Below are 8,553 nucleotides of genomic sequence, written 5' to 3'. Positions count from 1 at the left end.
TTCCCTTTATTAACGGCCGTAGCGAATAGGGTATTATCACTCGGGAGGAATATCTAATTTAACATACTCAACCTATAAAGGATTGTGTGAGACTCGTTTTGTGTTTATAACAGCCGATATTATCGATATTTTCATTCGTCATTTTCGAAATAATCGAATCGATTGAATGTTTTATAGGGATGGAAAAATTTATAAAGATATAGAAAGGAGAGTGAATGCAGGAAAAAGAGTACAGGAGGACATTTATGGACTAAGTAGAGTCTACTTAGTCCATAAATGCAAAAAAAATCTACTACAAAAAAATGTCCCTTACTGTGTTTTAAATTTGGACAGCCGACCTCATCTTACGCACCTTAGATTTTCGCACAATTAAAAAAATAATCTAATTCGGCAATAATGTAAAAATGTTTTGTTTTCGTACAGTTTTTTTCCCTTTTACACTGTGAAATGTGTATGAAATAGGTACTACTGTGAAAAGTGTTTAATGCGTACCTACTGAATTATAACATATGGAACTCAATAAACAATATGAGAGATGCATGGGTTGTAATAAAAGAGTCAATAATGAAAGGTTCATGGAAACAACTATGGTCAAAATAGATGGGTGATTTCATAAATTCTGATGAAACTCCAGAAACTATCACATTTGAAATATTTCACATAATGAACGAATGTAATAGTACGAACGGACGGTCGCGTGCGCGAGACGTCCTATATTAAACAGGACACTTTAGTCCCCTTTTGTCAGGAGGCAGGTTGGACTGAAGCGAGTATTAATTAAAACACGGTATCGACTATATATATATTTGTTTATTTAAAAACAACAATACGGCAGTCAATACTCATGTGTTTCCAAATAGCTCTGTTAAGTTATGTTACACCCGACTCTCACGAAATACCAAATTAGACTATGTTAAAAACCCTCTTGCTTTAGGGTAGAGAATCATAAAATGCTGTACCGATTTATGGACATGGGAACGCATACTAAAGCCGGACAACATACTGCAAGCAAATGACGAGTCCCTCAACTTTCTAAAAGGGACAATAAAAGTGCGAATGAGAAATGGCAGGGCCATTACACAAAGTAAACCTGAATGTTAACAGTGAAGATGGTGATGAGATGATTGAATCTCATTCTGAGCCGTTGACTAATGAATTTCAAATGGACCGACAAGAGGATGAATATAATATACAATTTCAAAGTGAAGAAAAAGAGCCTGAAGGGAGCATTAAGACCTTAACAATAAAAAAATAAGAACGGAGCTTTTACGCATCTCAAGACATTTTAAAAAATGATGGAAGAATGTGATCCCAATGGAGAACACATCGCTTACTCCTTTTAACAACGTCATATATCAAAAATCGTCAATTTTCAGTTGTGCAAGTTTTCGGAATGCCTAGAAAACGTACTATATCCCAGCAAAAGCGGCATATTTTTAACTTAATATTTACCCGCTACAGGGCAGAAAGTGTTATTTTTGTATTTTGAAGAAAAGGTATTGTTGAATTATTTTTTTAAATATACTAAATATTATTCAAACGGAGATAAATCATTAAGATTTTACCTCAAAAGATCTGTTGCACAGTAAAAGATTCAATAAGTGGCTTGATATTTATTTTTCATAGATCTCTTTATATTTTTAAACTTTAAAAACGGTATCCTGAAAAATAAAGTTTTTTTTATATATGACATTGTTGAAAGGAGTGAGTGATATATCCTAAGTGCGTAGTGCGATCCATAATAGTACTTCATGTTACAGCAATCTCTGTGAAGAAAAGAAAAGAAAAAATAGTAAAATACAACTAACTCTTGACTAGTTAAAGAAAATGTAACTTTTACTATGGATTTTTGATTCTTCTAGTTTTAGAAGAAAGATGTTTTATGTTAATCTGTTTCGGGAACTAGTGGGATAATTTAGAGTGGGCCAATCAGGAACTTGTCAGCATTTGCTCATTGCTGGGAGGAAACCACGTTGCACTCCTCAGGAGAAGTCGGACAGCTGACTGTCGTCAATAGGCCTTCCGTTCCACTAGAAGAGGGTTCGGCATTTTGTACAATTTATATGTTTTTTCTTCTTTAGTTGGCACATATAACAATGCTTTGATAAAAAAAAATATATCCATTATATTTGGACCAATTTTCATAAACTATTAAAATGTATTTACTTTATAAAAAAGTTTGAAAGAGTATATTAAAAAATACGTTTTTTCCTGACGTCAGAGCCGAACAAGTCCAAAGGACCTAATAATTAACAAGTGGGTTAGTGGGTGACAGTTGAGTTGACAGTTGGAAGTTATAGAGCTACCGTTCCACACAAACAGTTGACAATGCGGAGCGTATTAAGTGTCCCTTCGTAGGGTGACCACAGCTAATGACGTACTTTTTTTTGGATATTTTTTTAATCGAAAAAAAAATTGATGTTAGATGTCATCAAAATGTGGAGTAGAAGAGAATGCTAGAATATTAGTACAAATAACAATAATCATAGTTAATTTAATAATAATAATAAAAAAAATATATTAATAATGGTAGATAGATTTAAAATGGATATCATTATTCGACCACGTCATATTTGATTGCATGCCATAAACAATTTCCTTTTAAAATTTTCCTTTTACGGCAGACGCCGTAGCGTAGTTAGGTAGACGCTCGACTGCGAAATCGGCGTCGCGGGTCCGATTCCCACCAACTGCAAAAAAACAAGAAAGATTTATTTTCAATTGGTCTGGGTATTTGTGATGCATTCTTCATATTTACCTTCCCTATCCTTACTATAAGTAACTATAAGTAAGTAGAGGTTACTTTACTTTAAGTCACACGTGAGAGAACGTGGATTATAGGATATACATATATACGAGTTCCAAAAATTAAATACTGCGGTTGTCAATCATGGGTAGAATGGTGAATGTTACATGTGGTTACTAATGACAGATTCCCATGTCAATTACCCTTTTTTAATCTATGTTGAGATATTTTTTTTACTAATTAACTTTTATAATTATTTTAATTTTTCAAAGGGAGTCTCCAATGATGGTCACCCGGCTCAAAGGGCGTCTTGGCGTTAGATAGGACGTCTATTTGTGAGTAGAATGTGGGTCACACATGCTGGAGACTGCAGACACCAATCATTGATGGTTAGGTTGATCTAAACGTTTATTATACGGTCTCAAAGGGTCCCCTACAAAAATAGAACGATAAAAATATTTTAATACCAAAAGTAATTTTCCAAAAGGGTTTTAAAATGGCGCTTTTATTTCAATAAATCTGACATATTATATATATTTTTATAACTCAAATCTGTTTTATTCAATTCAATTCATATCTGTTTTATTTTATGATCAACTTATTAATTATTATATTAATACAACTTGCAAATTTATGATGCCAATGTTAGTGGGAAAAGAAGCAGAGGAAGACCGAGAAAAACATGGCACGATCAGGTATGCCAAATACTTGAAAGTGGTCAGGTTAAGAGTCGTAACTATCGGCGGGTATGTATGAGGAGATGCATGAACGTGGAAGAGGCGAAGAATGTTTACAAGGAAAGAGTGGTGTGGCGCTCTATTCTCTCTGCCTACCCCTGAAGCGGCGTGATGGTTAGTTAGTTAGTTAGTTTTTTTTAATAAAACTTAATAGGTATAAATGGTGTTTATCAATAAAATGTAAACATCAAAATATAAACACGCCTTTCCATCGATTTTTTTCAATACTATCGAAGTTAAAACCTGTAAAATAGTAGTTGTATTTAAATATTTCAAACCTTGAGGTAAATTGGCGAACATCTTGGGTTAATTTTTTATTGATTTGGCGTTTAATTTGTAGAACTCCATTTTAATTTATGTATTAATTTTTAAATCAACCACAGATTTTTTGAGTCTACTAAGTTGTATTTTATTAACAAAAACACATATTAATATTGTGACAATTTTTTCGCCCAGTTATGACATTTTCAAACTAATGTGAAGTTCAAATGGACTGACGGTCCTTATGTAGCTATACAATTCTAAGTGACAGTTTTAATAGACTCAAAAAATCTGTGTTCGATTTAAAAATTAATACATAAGGGTACATATGGCATATGCATTTTTTTAAACAAAATATAAAATTACACTAAAAGGATGAGATGAAATAAAATATATATGAAAATATATTAATATTTAAAGCATTTACTTTGTGGTTAGTAAATTTTACTGTTATATATTTTTTAGTATTTTACCATTCACCGTGAGTGGTTAAGTTTATACGAATATGAACACACGTGTACATATCCATACGTAAACAAACCCATACTCCCACACACCCAAAATTTCCTTGGTCTTCATTTTTTCACTTCTTTTTCCAACTGCATTCGCCTCATAAATTTGTTTAACCATTCTTTCCTTACTCATACGATCCACATGTCCAAACCATATATTTATATTTTTATAATACTTACTTATAACCCTTATCCGCACCCAATGGTGCATAGGACACTGCAACGAATTGACGCAGTGTTTTCTTGATCATTACTAAAACGAAGGCAAGATGATCACTATTGCGCTTCAGGAACCAGTCCGGGGTAATATTAAATAAATATTACAGTGTAAAATCACTAATATTTATTTTCAACCCCCCCTGGGAATTAAAAATACTACTCTATAAAAAGTAATGTGAAAAATTAACTAAGTGTGAAATTTTTAATAATATCATATCGCTCACTCCTTTCAACAACATCATAAATAAAAATTGTCAATTTTCTGTTTTGCATGTTTTCGGAATGTCCAGAAAATGTACTATATCCCAGCGAAAGCTTCATATTTTTAACTTAATATTTACCCGCTACAAGACAAAAAGTGTTGTTGTTATTTTGAAGAAAAGGTATTGTTTAATTTTTTTTTTGAATATAATAAATATTTTTTTTAATGGAGAAAAAACATTCAGATTTCACCTAAAAAGATCTGTTGCACAGTAAAAAGTTCAATAAGTTGCTCGATATTTATTTTTAATACATTGTATTATATTTTAAACTTAAAAAAAGATCCCTTGAAAAATATAGGTTTTTTGACATATGACATCGTTGAAAGCAGTATGTAGTTCACAAAAATCAAACAGATAAACAAAAAATCAAGAAAAAATGCACATAAATGCACGATCCAGACATGATCGATATCAGATTTTCGCGCCAACTTTTCGTGTGTCCGACTATACCTCTACTTCCGCTATATCCGAGTGCAGGCGCCATCTGCTGACCCAGATTGTAGCGTTGCATAACTCGGGCCACTTTTAAATTATATTATTTTTAACAACTCTCCCCTCCTTGCCTCTCCGACCGCTCTTCTACGCCACTGTCTTCCTACTTTTCCTTTCATTATTGATATCGAACACGTAGGCTTGTTTGATCCAGTTTTTTTTTAACATCGAACGAAGATGACTGTGACCTTTCTTCTGTATGCGAAAAATTCCTTTAAGTGATTATTGTCAGAAGAAATTTGTATAAATAAACCCTCATATATACGACATGATGTACGCATTCACTATCCTTTCTACGTCTTTATCAATCTTTTCATCCGTAGAAAACATATATCGCAAATATTTATTTCAAAATACATCCCTCACTCCTTTCAAGAACGTCATAAATAAAAAAAAAACTTGATTTTTCAGGAGAATGTTTTTAAAGTTTAAAAATATAATACAATGTATTAAAAATTAATATTAAGCCACTTATTGAACTTTTTACTGTGCAACAGATCTTTTTAGGTAAAATCTGAAGGTTTTTCCTCCATTTATAAAATTATTGGTTATTTAAAAAAATAATTAAACAATATCTTTTCTTCAATATGCAAAAACAACACTTTCTGCCCTGTAGCGGGTAAATATTAAGTTTAAAATATGCCTCTTTTGCTGGGATATAGTATATTTTTTTTGCATTCCGAAAACATGTTTAACTGAAAATTGACTATTTTTGATTTGTGACGTTCTTGAAAGGAGGGAGTGATATGTCTATTTTTTATCATTTCTTTTTATTCATTATTTTTTATCATGTACATAAAAGAAATAAGTACATTGGCGGGCTTATTGCTAAAAAGCAATATCTTCCACCCAACCAAAAACAGACTAGTGATATTGATCAAAACGTTTGATATCTTATATAGCTGTTTGCAATCAGAGGGTAGATAGATATTACTTGAACATTAAAAAAAACATAAATTACAAATTTGAAATTTAAAAAAACATAAATTACAAAAGATGATAATAAGGAGAGCAAAGAAAAAACGGAGTTTAAGGAAGAAGATAGAGGGAAAAACTAAGGGAGGAAGTTTGATGGACCGTTAGGATTCTAATGATAGATAATAATATCTCAGATGTTTCTTAAAAGTTACACTGGCCAACAATGATTTTGTACCTGAAATTTTGATGACTGATTTGGACTAAGTTAATCGTTCTTATTCAAAGTCTATATGGTGACAAGTTTGTATCACGTCAAGTTTTGATGTTACAGTCATATTATTGTTTGCATGGACCCCATACTTTGAAACCGTAATAGTGGTTGGTATCTAGACATGTTTTAGTCTAAGGTCTTAGGGATTCAAAAAAAAAATTGTAATTATGGAGTAAAAGTAGAAATATATTAACTTATTAATATTGAATACGATAGTATTAAATGTTTATATATATTGTATTTAAACGTAATATAATAATAATAAAATAAACTTTAGTCAATATCAGAATTTAAAACATCCATAACTAAAAATTCTGATGTGCTACATTTTTTTTGCTTTCGATTTTCAATTCAGCTATGCATAGTGTATAAAGATCAGGTATTTTCATGCCAGTTACAAAATAAAAGTTGTAAATTGTCGGCCAGTGTTACCAGTTCGTTAAAATTTTTATTATATATATATATATATATATATATATATATATATATATATATATATATATATACACATACACATAACAATAACAACAGATTTATATTATCCACTGACACTTCGTGATGGAATTGCATTTTAACATATTATTAGATTAAAACCAATATTTTTAGTTTTTCCACTTTATTTTTATTTGACCAGCGACCGGGTTTCGTCGTTACCGACATCATCAGACTGGTGGGAGGCTATACAAATTGTTATGTTATATATAAAACAAGGCAGGAGTTGATAACCATGATTTGATGTAATTTTGTTCAGAAATTAATTTAATTTGAGTGAATTTAAGTATTCTATGATATTAAAAATATTTTTAGTATTGAGATCTTGTATTAAAAAAAAGAGGTTTTGTATTTAAAAAAAAAATGGTTTTAATCCAATAATATATTAATAACAACAGATACTATTAATACACACCCATATTGTATATATTGTTCTTCCAACCCTTAATAAGGCACTGCATCATGTTAACGCAGTGTTATCTTGATTGTTAACACACGAAGTAAAGGTGATCGGCCCGCCACTTCAGGTACCAGACCAGTGATATTAGAGAAGGTGCATTTATTACGTAAGGAAGCCCTTTGGCTTCTAAAATCCGATATATCGGCTTTCGGTACTCTGACGAGAAATACCGGTAATAAAAGCAGAGGAAGATCGTGTAAAACATGGCATAATCAAGTATTTGAATTACTTGAACGTGGTCAGGTCAGGAGTCGGGATAATCGGCGGGTATGTATGAGGAGATGCATGAATGTGGAAGAGGCGATGATATTTTGCAAAGACATATAGGTGTGGCGTTCTATTCTCTTTGCCTACCCCTGCGGGGAAGTTAGTTATTTTTTATTTATTTTATATATTGTATATTTATGTTTTTATTATTATTTACACTTCAATTTTATACTATTTCTGTGAGCCTAAGCGGCTCATATTAGAAATAGGTATCACATTGTGGTAGAGTGGGGTCGAACCTAGAAACTCTGGCTTAAGAGTCCGCGACACTTACCACGGGTCCACAATCTATTAGTTTTAAGTCAGCTCTGAATTAGCAATGAAATCCTATCAGCGAAAGCTGAACTGGCAGTACGATATTATGTACGCATTCACTATCCTTTCTACGTCTTTATCAATCTTTTCATCCGTAGAAAACATACATCGCAAATATTTATTTCAAAATATATTACATACATAAGTCATATCGCTCACTCCTTTCAAGAACGTCATAAATAAAAAATCGTCAATATTCAGTTGTGCATGTTTTCGGAATGCCCAGAAAATGTACTATATCCCAGCAAAAGCGGCATATTTTTTACTTAATATTTACCCGCTACAGGGTAGAAAATGTTGTTTTTGCATTTTGAAGAAAAGGTATTGTTTAATTATTTTTTGAAATATACAAAATATTTTTCAAATGGTGAAAGAACCTTCAGGCTTTACCTTAAAAGATCTGTTGCACAGTAAAAAGTTCAATAAGTGGCTTGATGTTTATTTTTAATACATTGTGATTTCTTTTTAAACTTTTAAAACGTTCTCCTGAAAAATCAAGTTTTTTGATTTATGACGTTCTTGAAAGGAGTGCGCGATATATCTTCATCTTCGTCTTCTTATTATTAAGAGGGATTAGCCTCCTGCGACGTCGATTCCCGG

This window comes from Brachycentrus maculatus, unplaced genomic scaffold, assembly GCF_059751285.1.
Source record: "Brachycentrus maculatus isolate JH-2025_06_01 unplaced genomic scaffold, ASM5975128v1 h1tg000053l, whole genome shotgun sequence".
In the NCBI taxonomy this organism is placed as follows: Eukaryota; Metazoa; Arthropoda; class Insecta; order Trichoptera; family Brachycentridae; genus Brachycentrus; species Brachycentrus maculatus.
The sequence above is the reverse complement of the archived record's forward strand: the minus strand, read 5'-3'. Positions refer to the sequence as shown.